Source organism: Lissotriton helveticus, chromosome 3_1 (assembly GCF_964261635.1).
Source record: "Lissotriton helveticus chromosome 3_1, aLisHel1.1, whole genome shotgun sequence".
Classification (NCBI taxonomy): domain Eukaryota; kingdom Metazoa; phylum Chordata; class Amphibia; order Caudata; family Salamandridae; genus Lissotriton; species Lissotriton helveticus.
This window is the reverse complement of record NC_136061.1, coordinates 1420567801-1420583408: the sequence shown is the minus strand read 5'-3', so window position 1 is coordinate 1420583408 and position 15608 is coordinate 1420567801. Positions and strand designations below refer to the sequence as shown.

The following is a 15608-nucleotide window of genomic DNA, read 5'->3' as shown; positions in this document are numbered from 1 at the left end:
AGCTTTATCTTTCCCTTGTCGGGACCTTAATATCATAATAGCCCGGTTCCAATTTAAGTTCCCCAAGTGGAACACAATTTGTAAACATCTCGCGCGATAATCGGCTGTAGTAAACAAAGGACGTAGTCAGATGTCACTAAGCCAACCAATAGCTATGCGAGTCTGTTTAATCATGCGTGTTTATTTACTTTTCACACATGTCCTTGAGCGACCATCAGAACATTATATTTTGCCTAGAGTAGTAGGTATTTATACTCCTCAATTACATTGGCAAACGTCTCTACATACCCTTTATTTTTTAATAATTCTTTATTAGTGACCGACTTCAGCCTGATCACCACCACAATAAAATTGGCGCGATCGTATTCGGGGTCGATAAATGACCTCAGACACAATTAAATTACAAATGCAACCCTCCCGTGATGATACGCTAATAAATAGCTTGTTTCCGATGAGGACATTCGAAAGGAACACGATTATCTGTGACCGGACAAAAGTAAACAAAGGACGTAGTCACATCACGTGACATTGCACCATCCAATAGTGATGCGAGGTTTTTTCCGCCCAATCAACGCCAGTTTAGCATAAAAAGGGATTCCCCTATGCTTCCTTAGATACCTTCGCCCGGAAGACGATAGAAGAAACACGGAGACGGTAGTGGGAGCAGGGAGGCCGAATTAAAAGCCAAAGGTAAGGAACCTGAACCGCCTGAATCATCTTTTGACCTGTCAGCCTAGCGCATTAGACGCCAGGCACACTTAGATCCCAGAATAGGACTTAGTTTATTTTCACTCGGTATTGCTATTGCAATAAGCATGCATATGCCTTATTTGTTAGAACTGAGAATATGGGTTTATTTTAAGCACACTAAAATGCCCATCGACTAGTGAAATAGACAAATGACTTTCTATTTTCGATTTTATAGACAAACATAACAATGAGGAATAATTGTTTTTATAACAAAATGACTCCAGCATCATGCCATTCAGGGGGCATGTTCCGCGTATGTTATGTACAAAAAACCAAGGGTGGGGTTCCCAAGGTGATAACGTGGACAAATAGAAATGTAAGCTAAACAATGGATTCTACACACTTGGAGTTTAGAAGGTCTGCTCCATGTATTTCAGGTGTAGAACACCTAGACTATGAATAACGTATAGGCCATGCATTACCCCTCTATAATAAAGCGATATTCCATTACTCTATATGCACTACCAGTATAATCGGTCATTCTAAAACCTAATATTAATATCCTCCAGACAAGGTAGTTTGATTTATAGACTTAAGATACAGTAAACAATTACTGGTATCCTAACAAGATACTTTTTTTCATTTCTATCCTTAAGACCCAGTGGCAGGACAATCCCCACCACTTAATGAATATTAAAAGCTGATATACAAGCGTATTGAAAAGCAGGTGTATCAGATGCCAGTCAATTAAATCTGGGTGAGTATAAATGTTTAAATGCTGTATCAAAAAAACCCATTAGGCTATTGGCTATTACTCCTCACTTGCAATAAATTAATAGGGGCATTTCATTACAGCAATACTTGAAGACACATATCGGTGGCTCCTACTACCAGAATAAAGTCCTATCCTCTCTTTACCTCAAGGTAGTAATCTCCAACTTATTAATTTGTTCCATCACTATTTTACATACAGCGGAGATACAGATAATCATATCCTTATTGCTATTTACAGAGATCCTGACGAATTAAATTTTAACTATATGAACTTATCCTGGTTCATTACCGGATCACAGAACCGGCCCGGTGCCCTCCTGGATTTAATTGGAGGTTACTAAAAACCATTAAGGTAATTTCCTCAGTGTATATAACAGTTGCAATCAGTCATCTACTACCGCATATACACAAACTGTGACCAACAGTCAAGTGCCATTGATAAGAATTGAGGCACTTCTAGTAATAAGAATAATGCCAGGTAACCTTATAGTGGTGTATATGATTAAAACATGCCCACATAAGTGATTTCCTCTATCACTATGAGAGTTAACACAGTGACCCACGATATGGTACCAGTACAAATGCGCGATGCACTTTAGTAATACCTAAATATCCAACTACTCCCTTACACTCCTTTCAGTGTAATTACAGCACCAATTGCCAAATGCCATGGTTTAGCTAGAATGTTGTTTTAGGAAAATGATAATGTATGACTAATCGGGTTTGCAATATAAGTAATTATATGTTTCCTTCTAGAACTTGGTCCTGAAGAAGGTTGTCTATTTACGTGTAACCGAAACGCCGCGTCGACCCCTGTTCCTTTGAACTTTTAACCTGTTGCACATGTGATGTTTTTTTAAAAACCTTTTATGAAATGTTATAACATACTATTGTATGGTTTTTAATGATTTGTTATTGATTGTATAAAATGTTTGTTTGAATAAATATAAAAAATATATATATATTTTCCTAATAACACATTTTTCTGATTGGTTTCTTTATACTTGATGTACTTTGTATTTCATTGGTGCCATATGTACAACTATTGATGTTTATGACTTGTATTTCTTAGTTGGGAAATTAGTATAAGTGAATGACTGGTATTGCTAAACATTGCAAAAACGCATTACTACTCTACCTCCTACCCATCTTTTGGGGTATACCTGTGGGACGTTTTTATGTTTTCCTAAGCTATCTCCCCTGTCCCAAAGTTGACAGTTAAGGGGGCCTCCTTTATTTTTATTGACCCATTCCTTGTCCCACTTTGCAGGGCAGCCACGGAGCTTGTAGACAGTTTTTTCGGCCAACATGCATCTATCCAGTTCAGCCATCCAACCCACCACCAGAGGTCTATCGACAGCAACCCACTTCATTGCAATTGAACGCTTGGCAATTAGGAAACTCAAAGCGGCCCATTGTAACTCTAGGTCATTCAGGTCTGTGGCACCCCAGATGTTGAGGCCGATTTCTTTTGGCGACAGAGAAATGGGTTTTCCCAGCGAGTCTCTCATTTTTCGGACAATCACCTTCCAAAAGCGCTGTATTTCTTTACAATCCCATAATATATGGTAGAAGGTGCCAGTTTGTCCGCAGCCTCTCAGGCATCTATCATCCTCCCTCCTCCCGATTGTGGCCAACAGAGTAGCAGACATGTAGGTCCTATGTAGGATCTTCAGTTGGATCAGTGTGAGTCGGTGATTAATCACCACTTCCCTGGGGGACATCAAGGCCGCCTGCCACTCGTCCTCCCCCAGGTCGCCTAGGTCCGTCTGCCATTTATCTCGTAGGGGCTGAAATGTATATGGGAGGTTGTTGCAGAGCTTACGGTATGTGTAGGAAATGGCCTTTGCCGGGAGGGGTTCTGAGAGTAATCTATCCTCCAGGGGGGAGGACTCGGGCAAGGAGGAAAGATCGAGGATGGCGGAGAGGAGGGCGTGTTTGATCTGGAGGTATCGGAAGGCCTCAGTTTGTGCGAGGGTGTATCTAGTTTGTAAGTCCGCAAAGGTTAAGAGTTTGCTCTTGTGTATCAGGTCTCCTATTGTTGAGATGCCTATTGCGTCCCACTTGTCAAAGCCCAATTGGAAGCAGAGGGAACCAAAGTGCTGTGATGTCCACAGTGGGGTGGCTTTTGTGAGTCTGTTTGACCATCCCAGGCTAGCCATGGCGCGATGCCAGATTGTGACTGTGTGTGCCATAGGGCCAATGCATCTATTTTTTTGGGGCTTACTGTATAGGGCCCCGAAATATCCCTCCCGTCCAGTCTGGTATCTGTCAAGGTGGAAGGCTGGGTCATTGGGTGAGCCGTGTATCCAGTGGTTAGTAGCAACCAGTTGCGATGACCAGTAATAGAGGCGCAAGTTGGGGAGTGCAATGCCTCCGTCATACCAGCTCATTGTCAGCTTTTGTAGGGCGATACGGGCAGCCTTTCCTTCCCACAGGAGAAGGCGGAGATCGCTCTCCACCGACCTGAAGTAGGAGTCAGGAATCAGAAAGGGGCAATTTTGGAGGTCATAGAGGAAGCGCGGGAGTGCCAACATTTTGAACAGGGCTGCTCTACCTGCGAGGGATAGTTTTAAGGATCGCCAATGTGCCACATCGTTGTGTAGTCTACGCAATGGGGCAAGTAGATTCCGTTCGTGAAAGAGGGTGGGGTCCGAAGTGACGAAAATGCCTAAGTACCTGAAGCCCTCCCAAGCCACCGGTATAGAGAATCCGCGGGGCAGCAAGGGGGGGGCATGTAACATGTATAGAGCCGATTTAGCCCAATTGATTGAGTAGCCTGAGTACTTCCCGAAGTTAGTCAGGACGTGGAACAGACTATTGATAGAAGATTTTGGGGAGGCTATGTAAATTAGGATATCGTCTGCATAGAGAGAAATCTTGTCGATCACTTCGTTGTTCCAGCGGAGGCCAATGATGGAGGCGTCAGTGCAGATCCACTGGGCAAGAGGTTCCAGGGTCAAGGAAAACAACAGCGGTGATAGGGGGCACCCCTGACGGGTCCCTCTGTGGAGTTTAAATCTTCTGGACGTATGATTATTGACCCGAACTTGGCCCAGGAGGTCCGTGTATAAGAGACGCACCCACTGGACAAATTTAGGCCCGAAGCCAAACCTAAGAAGGACCTCAAATAGATAGGACATTCTATTGAGTCAAACGCCACAGTGGCGTCCAGGCACAAGATAGCAGCGTCTTCTTGTTGCTTTCACAGGTAGTCATTCTTTGAGTCAGCATTTGACGCTCCTTTGTTGGTTTTCATTATTATCCCAGGGGGAATAGGAGCGTTCTTATCTCCCTCTCTCTCTTGTTGTTATTAAGTATAAACAAGACCAAACAGCAAAAATCCACTATACAGTAATCAAAGTATCCTTAAAAATAGGTTATTTACTTAAATCAATCTTCTAGCAACAAGTAACTCCACTCTGAGTAATTACGACATTGTGACAGAAGAAATCCTAAAGTACAGCGCCACCGCGAGGTGCGCGGCATCGGGCCCGGAGTCAAGAAGACCCACAAGGAACAGTACCTTGAAATTAATGAAAACAAAGATAGTTCACGGCGTCAGGAGGTGCGGCTTTGTTGGTGCTGTGCGGCGTTCGACTCCTTACGACTCCTGGGGAGATGCAGCCTCTGTTCCTTATTGCAGCGCAGGGGAGGTAAGACAACGGTTCCTTACTGCGTCAGGGAGATGACATCACGATGGCGCCAAAACCACTGTTCCTTACGATGGCATGATGTCGATGGATTTGAGGAGTCATCCACGTCGAGGATTGGCTCTGTGATGATGAAGTCGGCTTCGGAGTCGATGCGGCACAGCAGCTGGTGTCAGGCCCATGTCATAAGTCGGAGCAGCGCTCAAGGCTTCGGGCAGGTTACGGCGTCGCTCGCTAGCTTCGATGTGGCACGGCGGCTGGCGTCGGGTCTACTTTGCAAGTCGGAGCAGTACTCACGGATTCGGTGCAGAGTACGGCACCGCTCGCCAGCATCGGTATTGCAATTTCCATCTGTAGCAGCTAAAACAGCAGTTCTAGATGCAGGCAGAAAGAAGGGGTGAAGTCTTTGTGTTCCTGAGAATTCAGAACAGGAGGCAAGCTCAATTTCAAGCCCTTGGAGATCCTTTCTTCAAGCAGGTGACAAAGCAAACAGTAAAGTCCTTATTCTCCTCTCCTTGGCAACAAGCAGCCACTGCAGTCCAATCCCAGACAGCAAACAGCATAGGGGCAGTATTCCTCCTCAGCTTCTCCGGCTCTTCTCCTTGGCAAAGGGTTCCTCTTGATTTCCCAGAAGTGATCTAAAGGTCTGGGGCCCAATATTTATACTGCAAAATCATTTGTTCTCTGAAGGCAGAGAGTGGCTGTACCCAGCCAAAACCAGTTCTGTCCTCCCTGATGCAGATTCCTGGCAGGAGGTGGAGACAGCATTGTTGAAAGCAGACCTGGCCCAGGTAGCTTAAAGGAAATCTCCTCCCCCTACTTTCTATTCCATGAAGGCTCAGGCAAGGGAAAGGAAATCTCCTCCCCCTACCCTCTATTCAATGCAGGTCCTATTCAGACAAGCCCTGACCCATCAGACTGCTGGAGCCAAGGCCCTCTCCAGCCCCCTGTCAGTCACAAACCAGACATGGAATACACAAACCTATCAGAGGCATACCGGATGGTTAGGCAAAAAATACCTACTTTCTAAAAGTGGTATTTTCAAACACAGAATGTTAAAATCGCCCACACTAAAAGATGCATGTTAAAATTTTGAGTTCAGGCATACTAAACTCGTGTTTCTACCTTGTTCCCTGGGTCAGTTAGGATTATAAGATGTTATAATCAAACTGCCCATTTTGGCCTATGGGAGCAGGAAGCCTTGCAATAGTGTAAAACGAAATTGGCAGTAATGCACTATCAGGATATGCTACACACATCAGAACATGTCCTACCTTTCACATACAATGTACCCTGCCCACAGGGGTACCTTGGGCCTGCCTCAGGGGTGACTAATATGTAGAAAAGGGAAGGTTTAGGGACTGGCAAGTGTGTGCACTTGCCAAGTCGACATGGCAGTCCCAAACTGCACACATGCTCTGTGATGGCAGGCATGAGCCACATTTTACAAGCTGCTTCTGTGGGTGGCACAATCAGTGCTGCAAGCACACCAGCAGCATTTGATTTATGGGCCCTGGGCACACATGGTGCATTGTACTAGGTTCTGACAAGTAAATCAAATAAGCAATCATGGAATCACTAATCCATTACATCACTTTACAATAGAGAGCATATGCACTTTAGCACTGATCAGCAGTGTAAAAGTGCCCAGAGTCATAAAACCACCAACAACAGGTCAGATAAAATACAGGAGGAAGGCAAAAAGTTCAGGGATGAGCCTGCAAAAAGGGCCAAATCCAACAGGCTGGATAAGTCTTGCCCCTCCGCATCAAACACCAGTAGGCAAGTCCTGATCCAGAACCCTTAAGGTAAAAGGAAAAGAAAAAGAACAAGAAACATCTGGTATCGAGGCCTCAAGACTGACTGCAAGGAGATGGGTGACACCTGGAGTCTGATTGAAAGAAAAGCCCAAGACAAAAATGGCTGGAAAGTCCTGGTTGATGGCATATACCCCAGGGGGGGTAGTAGGCATAAGGTCCAGGTCAAGGTAAAAATGCACCTGTCCCATTACAGGGTGAGTTATTGTGCTAATTACATACTTGCATCTATGTGGTGGCTGGCAGCCTCTGCTGCACTTTCCATGTCACCAGAGGTAGGTTCTAAATTAACCCCATATGTCTTCGGGTTTTGAAGTATTTGGGAGGAGTGATGCAAATACCTCTACTTTCTCATTACAAAATGTGTGGTCTTCAATACAGTCCACACATTTCAGGCCAAATCCTCTACTCCATCTTATACTCCTCATGGTCATCAGCAGGGCTAGTGCCATATAGTTCCTGGGTGGCTCAGAAAAAGTTTTTAACAAGCCTCAAAAAATCCTGTAGCCGAGTCAGTATTGGCTCTTCTTCCAAAGTCTCAAAGAATTCACGTGCTATTTCACGGCAGTATCCCTGCACTACTGAGCATTTGCAGGCCACGTGCATGAAGTCTGTGCTCACTGACACAACGAAAAATAATTAGGCCCCTGCATAATGTGAAGAGGCACACCTGAGTCTCCCATATCTCCCAGCTATTCATTGGCCTTGGGCAGATTAGGTCCTACCCCTCAGGTTGAGAGGCACCTGAAGGGTAAAAAATAAAATAAATCCAGGACTTGTATAGCGCAAAAATCACACCCGAAGGGGTATCTCAGCGCTGGGGGCCATTGGGAAGATCAAGCAAGCTATTGGCCGGAGTCACATGGTGCTGGGCAGACTCCTGCCGCCAGAGCCAGGGATCGAACCGTGATCCCCAGCGTCCAGCATCAGTCATTCTGGCTACTGCGCTAAAGCACCACAGGGGGTTACATTTTACTTCTGTCTGCCCTAAGTGATATACACTGCTTGCATTCTATTGTGGCATCCAGTCATATTTTTTTAAGCCTAGGGTTGTATAATAGTATCTGCGCTTGGAATCTGAGATGAATTAACCTCTACCTGCTTTTCAACAATATCTGTTGACTTTGTAAACAACAGAATTCCCATTGTTCATCTATGCAAGTGTGTCCTAATCTGCCTCCCACCCCTTCCCGGCAGAGGTCATAGTCCAGCGGCAATGTGCTTTGCGCCATGCCATGCAGCCGTGTTACTTATTGTGATGCTAAAGGGATAGTTAATATTATTGTCAGCATTTGCTATTCTTCCGGTTTGTTCGGAAATGCTGGATATATATCTTATACTGTGCGTTTTAACCTATGATAAGGAAGAGTATCCATTGGTGTGTAGGAGACACTTTCCTTGCAATCTTGCAATACTGTGAACCTCTTGTCTCGTTATTAGTTTCCTTACTTATATATGTGCCTATTATGCAACTGCTCCCTTGCCTAGGGTTCTCGGGTTAATGGAATCAATGAATTATTATCTATTGGGGCTATCGAGGAGTATATACTTTTGCAATACACATTTTAGCTAGCCTATGCCATGCTCAGGGCATACATGAAGTTGTGCCTATTTCTTTCCTTGTTCCTTTCACCTTAGTGACAAGGACTGCCTTTTATGAATGAATGAGCAATTTGTACAGCGCAAAATAAGCCTAAGGGCGTCAAGGTGCTTATGTACAGTCCACCCACAGACGACTTCGGATAACATACTTAGACCTTGTTCTTGGGAAACAACCAGGTCTTAAGAGACTTGCGAAAGACAGAGTGTTCTTTTGTTTTATATACATTTTTGTTGAAAGCATTGCAGAGTCAAATCAGTGTACAATCGACATGGTCAAGCAAAGTCATAGTACATTCACAATAAGAAAACATTGTACAATTTAGCCCAGTAATCTAGTCCGGTCCATGGCCAGTTCCACCGTGGGGGATTCACAGAGTTCACCCCGGTAAATGTTCCAGTGGCCCCATTCCTTGTCCCACTTTGCAGGGCAGCCACGGAGCTTGTAGACAGTTTTTTCGGCCAACATGCATCTATCCAGTTCAGCCATCCAACCCACCACCAGAGGTCTATCGACAGCAACCCACTTCATTGCAATTGAACGCTTGGCAATTAGGAAACTCAAAGCGGCCCATTGTAACTCTAGGTCATTCAGGTCTGTGGCACCCCAGATGTTGAGGACGATTTCTTTTGGCGACAGAGAAATGGGTTTTCCCAGCGAGTCTCTCATTTTTCGGACAATCACCTTCCAAAAGCGCTGTATTTCTTTACAATCCCATAATATATGGTAGAAGGTGCCAGTTTGTCCGCAGCCTCTCAGGCATCTATCATCCTCCCTCCTCCCGATTGTGGCCAACAGAGTAGCAGACATGTAGGTCCTATGTAGGATCTTCAGTTGGATCAGTGTGAGTCGGTGATTAATCACCACTTCCCTGGGGGACATCAAGGCCGCCTGCCACTCGTCCTCCCCCAGGTCGCCTAGGTCCGTCTGCCATTTATCTCGTAGGGGCTGAAATGTATATGGGAGGTTGTTGCAGAGCTTACGGTATATGTAGGAAATGGCCTTTGTCGGGAGGGGTTCTGAGAGTAATCTATCCTCCAGGGGGGAGGACTCGGGCAAGGAGGAAAGATCGAGGATGGCGGAGAGGAGGGCGTGTTTGATCTGGAGGTATCGGAAGGCCTCAGTTTGTGCGAGGGTGTATCTAGTTTGTAAGTCCGCAAAGGTTAAGAGTTTGCTCTTGTGTATCAGGTCTCCTATTGTTGAGATGCCTATTGCGTCCCACTTGTCAAAGCCCAATTGGAAGCAGAGGGAACCAAAGTGCTGTGATGTCCACAGTGGGGTGGCTTTTGTGAGTCTGTTTGACCATCCCAGGCTAGCCATGGCGCGATGCCAGATTGTGACTGTGTGTGCCATAGGGCCAATGCATCTATTTTTTTGGGGCTTACTGTATAGGGCCCCGAAATATCCCTCCCGTCCAGTCTGGTATCTGTCAAGGTGGAAGGCTGGGTCATTGGGTGAGCCGTGTATCCAGTGGTTAGTAGCAACCAGTTGCAATGACCAGTAATAGAGGCGCAAGTTGGGGAGTGCAATGCCTCCGTCATACCAGCTCATTGTCAGCTTTTGTAGGGCGATACGGGCAGCCTTTCCTTCCCACAGGAGAAGGCGGAGATCGCTCTCCACCGACCTGAAGTAGGAGTCAGGAATCAGAAAGGGGCAATTTTGGAGGTCATAGAGGAAGCGCGGGAGTGCCAACATTTTGAACAGGGCTGCTCTACCTGCGAGGGATAGTGTTAGGGATCGCCAATGTGCCACATCGTTGTGTAGTCTACGCAATGGGGCAAGTAGATTCCGTTCGTGAAAGAGGGTGGGGTCCGAAGTGACGAAAATGCCTAAGTACCTGAAGCCCTCCCAAGCCACCGGTATAGAGAATCCGCGGGGCAGCAAGGAGGGGGCATGTAACATGTATAGAGCCGATTTAGCCCAATTGATTGAGTAGCCTGAGTACTTCCCGAAGTTAGTCAGGACGTGGAACAGACTATTGATAGAAGATTTTGGGGAGGCTATGTAAATTAGGATATCGTCTGCATAGAGAGAAATCTTGTCGATCACTTCGTTGTTCCAGCGGAGGCCAATGATGGAGGCGTCAGTGCAGATCCACTGGGCAAGAGGTTCCAGGGTCAAGGAAAACAACAGCGGTGATAGGGGGCACCCCTGACGGGTCCCTCTGTGGAGTTTAAATCTTCTGGACGTATGATTATTGACCCGAACTTGGCCCAGGAGGTCCGTGTATAAGAGACGCACCCACTGGACAAATTTAGGCCCGAAGCCAAACCTAAGAAGGACCTCAAATAGATAGGACATTCTATTGAGTCAAACGCCACAGTGGCGTCCAGGGACAAGATAGCAGCGTCTTCTTGAACATATGGTTGTCTACTCAGGACATTGTTGACGCGGCGCAGGTTTAGGGCTGTGTTTCGCCCTGGAAGAAATCCCGATTGGTCGGCGTGAATTAAAGAGGGAAGTATGTTAAGGAGACGGTTGGCCAGTAGTTTCGCCAGAACCTTGGCTTCTGTACTAATCAAGGAGATCGGTCTATAGGAGCTACATTCATTGGGTGGTTTATTGGGCTTAAGAATGACGACCACAGATGCCAGCCGCTGATCAAGTGGAAGGGTGTCGATGTCTCGTCCTTCCTCGAACATCTTTTGTAGGTGGGGGATGACTCCTGGGGACATGGCTTTTAGGAATTCAATCGGGACCCCGTTGGGACCCATGGCTTTACCTGATTTGATGGAAAAGATCGCCTATGTGACCTCGTCTGCTGTGATGTCAGCGTCGAGCATGTCCCGGTCTGTCTCCGAGAGCGTCGGTAAGCGCATCTCGCGAGGAGTTGCCTGGATTCTTCCGAGGTGTAAATCGCCCTGGCAGTATAGATGTGTGCCAGGTGGTCCGCCAAGGTCTCCGCCACCTCCTGCGGGTCAGAGGTCACCGATCCATCTGGACGTATGATAGAAGAAACCCATCTTGCTCCTTGCTCGCGACGCTCCAGCCAGGCCAGCATTTTTCTGGCTCGGACACCATGTTCATATATTCAATGGCACATGCTAAGCAGTCGAGCCTGCACCTTTTCTTGCGCTAAAGCCCGATAGTTAAGCTGTGCCGCGCGAAGTCGGCGAGCCGTCTCTGTCGAGGGGGATGTGTTGTGGGCCAACTCCGTCTGGAGGAGGTCTGATTCGGTTTGTAGGATCCGCTCATTATGTTGCCGGAGGTAACCTAGTTTGAGCGATAGTGACCTGCCCTTGATGACCGCCAGATATGCCTCTCATAGGGTTATTGCCGATTGAACCGAACCTACGTTTTCAGTAAAGTAGAAATCGGTATGCTCAATCAAGTACTCTTTGATATCTGGGACTTGCAAGATCCAGGGATTAATGATTATGGGGCCGCGGGTGGTGTGATGATAGTATGTCAGTTCTACGCTTATGGGAGAGTGGTCGGAGATACCACGGGGAAGACCTTTGGGATGGTTGAAGAATCCAATATCTGCTGTCGGGCAAAATAAATAATTGATACGTGACATGCTATTGTGTGCATTAGAGTGGTGTGTGAAGTAAGGGATAGTGGGATGGTGGGATCTCCATATATCTTCTAAACCCATGGCATGAGCAAATTCGGAAAGGTCCGTACTGGATTTATGGGAGCGGCGTGTAGGTTTTCTGTCGAGGTGGTCGTCCATTGTCATGTTGAAGTCTCCCCCTACGAGGAGTGTGCCCATAGAGAAGGTAGCCAGGCGAATCCCTAATTCCCGGAGGGAGTCCCGGCACAAAGTCGGCGTGAGGTATACGGATATAAGATTCAGGGGACGCCCCTCCCAAGAGGTCTCGACCGATGCAAATCAGCCCAGAGGGTCAGCCCATGTCTTTATGTCTGTAAGTGCCAGGGCTTTTCGAACCAGGATCCCAACGCCGCGGGACCCAGACTAGAACCCTGCATGTACCAGCAGTCTATAGCCCCCTCTTTGGAGTGCCTGGCATGTGTTGCCCACCAAATGTGTCTCCTGTAATAAGACTCTGTCGGGAGAGTGGCGTCGTAGGTATTGAAGGACTATGCCACGTTTTATTTTGTGTACTAGTCCATTTACATTCCACGACATGATGGTAAGGGATCTGGACAGGGTCTGTGAATTAGCGGTGGACGTCATGGTGGATGTACATATGTGGTAAAAGAGGCAGGATGTTTCGTCTCAAGTGAACGGGAGCAGTAGGGGCAAAAGGCGTCTGGACCCTCGGGGCTGCGAAATCGCTAAGTGTGGAGAGAAAGTGTGCCACACCACTGCTAAGTCTGGCATAGAACCTGGACTGGTGCAAGAAAGGACTCTGCTAAGGACAAAAGTTACAACAAAAAAAACCAAGAACAAACCCTCTCATCTCCCCAACCTCATCCCAACCCACCCTGCCCCCCTGCCCATGGACTTAGAACTATCCTCTCCCCAACTAGGCAGAGTGCCTGTCGCCCTCCCAAACATGAAAGAGGTACTTGGTGAACCGTGGAGGCCCTCGCCATAGAGCATCATAGTATAACAAATAATCAATAACATTTCGAGACCGACCTGTATACTTTGATATAGCATAAAGGAACATAACATACGGTTTGGGTGAGCGTCTCGTCCCGTGGAAACAACAGGACCACTGATAGTCCTAATGTATTGTCCACAATGTTACCGTCCCAGTCAGGCCAAAGGCAGTCCGAGGCAGTGTCCATCACAGAGGTCGTCGTCCATCTTTCCTACATGGATAGTCTCACTGATCAGTTGGTTCTCCCTCCGGCGGGCACCCTCCTCGATGCGGGGGGCGGTTGCGACGTTCACTTGTTCCGGCGCCATCACGGATGTTGTTCGGTTTTCCAACTTGGCTCCAACCCTCCAGCCATTCCCAGGCCGTCTCCGGAGATTCGAAAAACCTAGCCTTGCCTTCTGATTCCACACGGAGGTTTGCAGGGAAGAGCATGGAGTATTTAATGTCTTTATCACGCATGGCTTTTATTACCTCAAGGAAGCTGCGACGGCGGGCCTGCACCTTTACTGTGAAGTCCGGGAAGAACGTGATATGTGCATCATCCAAGCATAGAGGTCCTCCCGTGCAGGCTGCCTGGAGGATGGAATCCCTGTCACGAAAATTGAAGACCCTGGCTATAATGGGGCGTGGGCGTTTATCTTCGACCCCTCAGGTGATCGCAGGGGTCGACAACACAGCAGTCGGAGTGGTATATGGCGGATTTATTGGCGAGGGCCAAGGAGCCGGTCTAAAATGCGGCCATTCCTCACGGCTGCACGATACGCTCCCCCAGACAGAGTGTTTTTGTTGCCCTGAGAGGGAGCTAGGGAGAGAGTTCCACGCCTTGGTTGCAGTCAGCGAGAAAGCTCTCCCCCACACCACAAACTTTTAAACCTCGGAACCACGAGGAGATTACGATTTGCTGACCTGAGGTTCCTTAAGGGCCAGAAGGACCCCACCATAGTCTGCATTGTGGATGAGGCCAAGGGTCTTAAACAGAACCCTATGGTCCACCGGAAGCCAATGCAACAGACTGAGAGAAGATGAGGCCGAGTGATGCTTAGGGAGATTCAAAACCAGCCTTACAGCGGCATTTTGAACCATCTGCAGGCGGTGGATCTGACCCTTGTTGATGCCCAAGTAAAGGGCATTACAGTAGTCTACTCTGGCCAGGGTTAAGGCCACAACCACCTTTTTTCGGGCTTCAAAAGACAAAAACTGAGATATTTTTCTTATAATACGAATGAGCCCAAAGCAGGTGGACGCTGTCCTTTAAACCTGCAGAGTAATAGAGAGGGAATTATCAATAATGACTCCAAGATTTTTCCCATGAGGAACAGGCGTGGGACGGGTGCCTAGGGAATCAGGCCACCACTCAACCGACCAAATGTCCGGGCCAGTGGCGGCTGGTGGAATTTCAAACTGGTGAGGCGTATGCAGAACAAATCAACGTATGCGAGCGCGCACAGCGCGCGAGCTCGGCGGCAATAAAGGGGGTTCGGGGGGATTTTCCCCCCGTTAAGACATTTTAAAAAATTGGCATCTTTTTGGTGTGATTTTCAGCACTATTTCTGTGATAAATGGACTAAAAACTTAGGTCTTCTAGGCATTCATAAAAGAAAAGTCATACATTTTTTCAAAGAATTTCTTGGTTGCCAAGCAAGTCTGACTTCTGAAGAGGGCTAGGGTACTAAGCAAGACTGCCTTGGCTCTACCCTTTCCAATAGAACACACTAATTAGTGATGTGAACAAATTTAATCGACAAATCTGAAGTCTAGGGAGAGTCCCTCTCCTGAGAAAGAAATTAAAAAAGATTGGAAAAAGGTGCATTTTAAAGTAAATGAATGCAGCAATAAAGCAAGGCTTATTAAGCAGTGGGAACGTATAGTCTTGAAATATTAAACATTAAAACTGCCCCATATCTTCTTGCATTAATTTGTTCCACAGTTACTGTAATATATAAATTGTTCTGCATGGCAACTTTAGCCCTTTAAAATGTATGCTTGCCCAGTGTCTTGCACTACCTGCAGCATTAACTTTGGAAAAATATGTTCTAACCAGACTTCGGGAAGCACCCACAGCTGCTGGCTGTAACCAGTCATATAGAAATATGTGCAGACAGGTCTTTAAGCGAGATGAAAAAAGTGGGTGCTCCCTATAAAGGAACATGCCAAATACATTTCTGTGATTCCCATAATGTGCCATCAGACCAGTATTTTGGTTTCTGTCTGAGATGTAATTTTATCCAGATAAATGGCACAGCAACTGACATACGCCTAAAGCCTGTCCGTATGATTGGCTTTGTCACTGGGTGTTAGCTGTTTAAAATAAATGAGTAACAACAATGATTTCTTATAAATAATTAACATTGAAAATGTTTAAATTCTGAAATAGTGAGTCTGTGAATTAAATAGCATTGAGGCCTGTGGAAGGAGTTTTGGCCGTTTATTATGTGTGCTTTATGTTAGTTATGTATCCTCTTTTTCTCTGCATATCTTGTCCATATGCACATCTTCAACCCACTCTCTTTCCTCTTCAGCATCCTCTTTTCACTGTTCCCAGAATTCCCTTCCTCACTGG

General features: G+C 46.6%; 1 long non-coding RNA gene across 1 annotated transcript; it reads left to right on the top strand.

Moving 5' to 3' along the window:
• The first annotated feature begins 1548 nt into the window (after positions 1 to 1548).
• On the top strand, positions 1549 to 2370 carry LOC144824992 (uncharacterized). The gene is made up of 3 exons (XR_013609228.1): positions 1549 to 1614; positions 1703 to 1816; positions 2221 to 2370. It is a non-coding gene; the product is annotated as an uncharacterized LOC144824992 (long non-coding RNA).
• The last annotated feature ends 13238 nt before the right edge of the window (positions 2371 to 15608 follow it).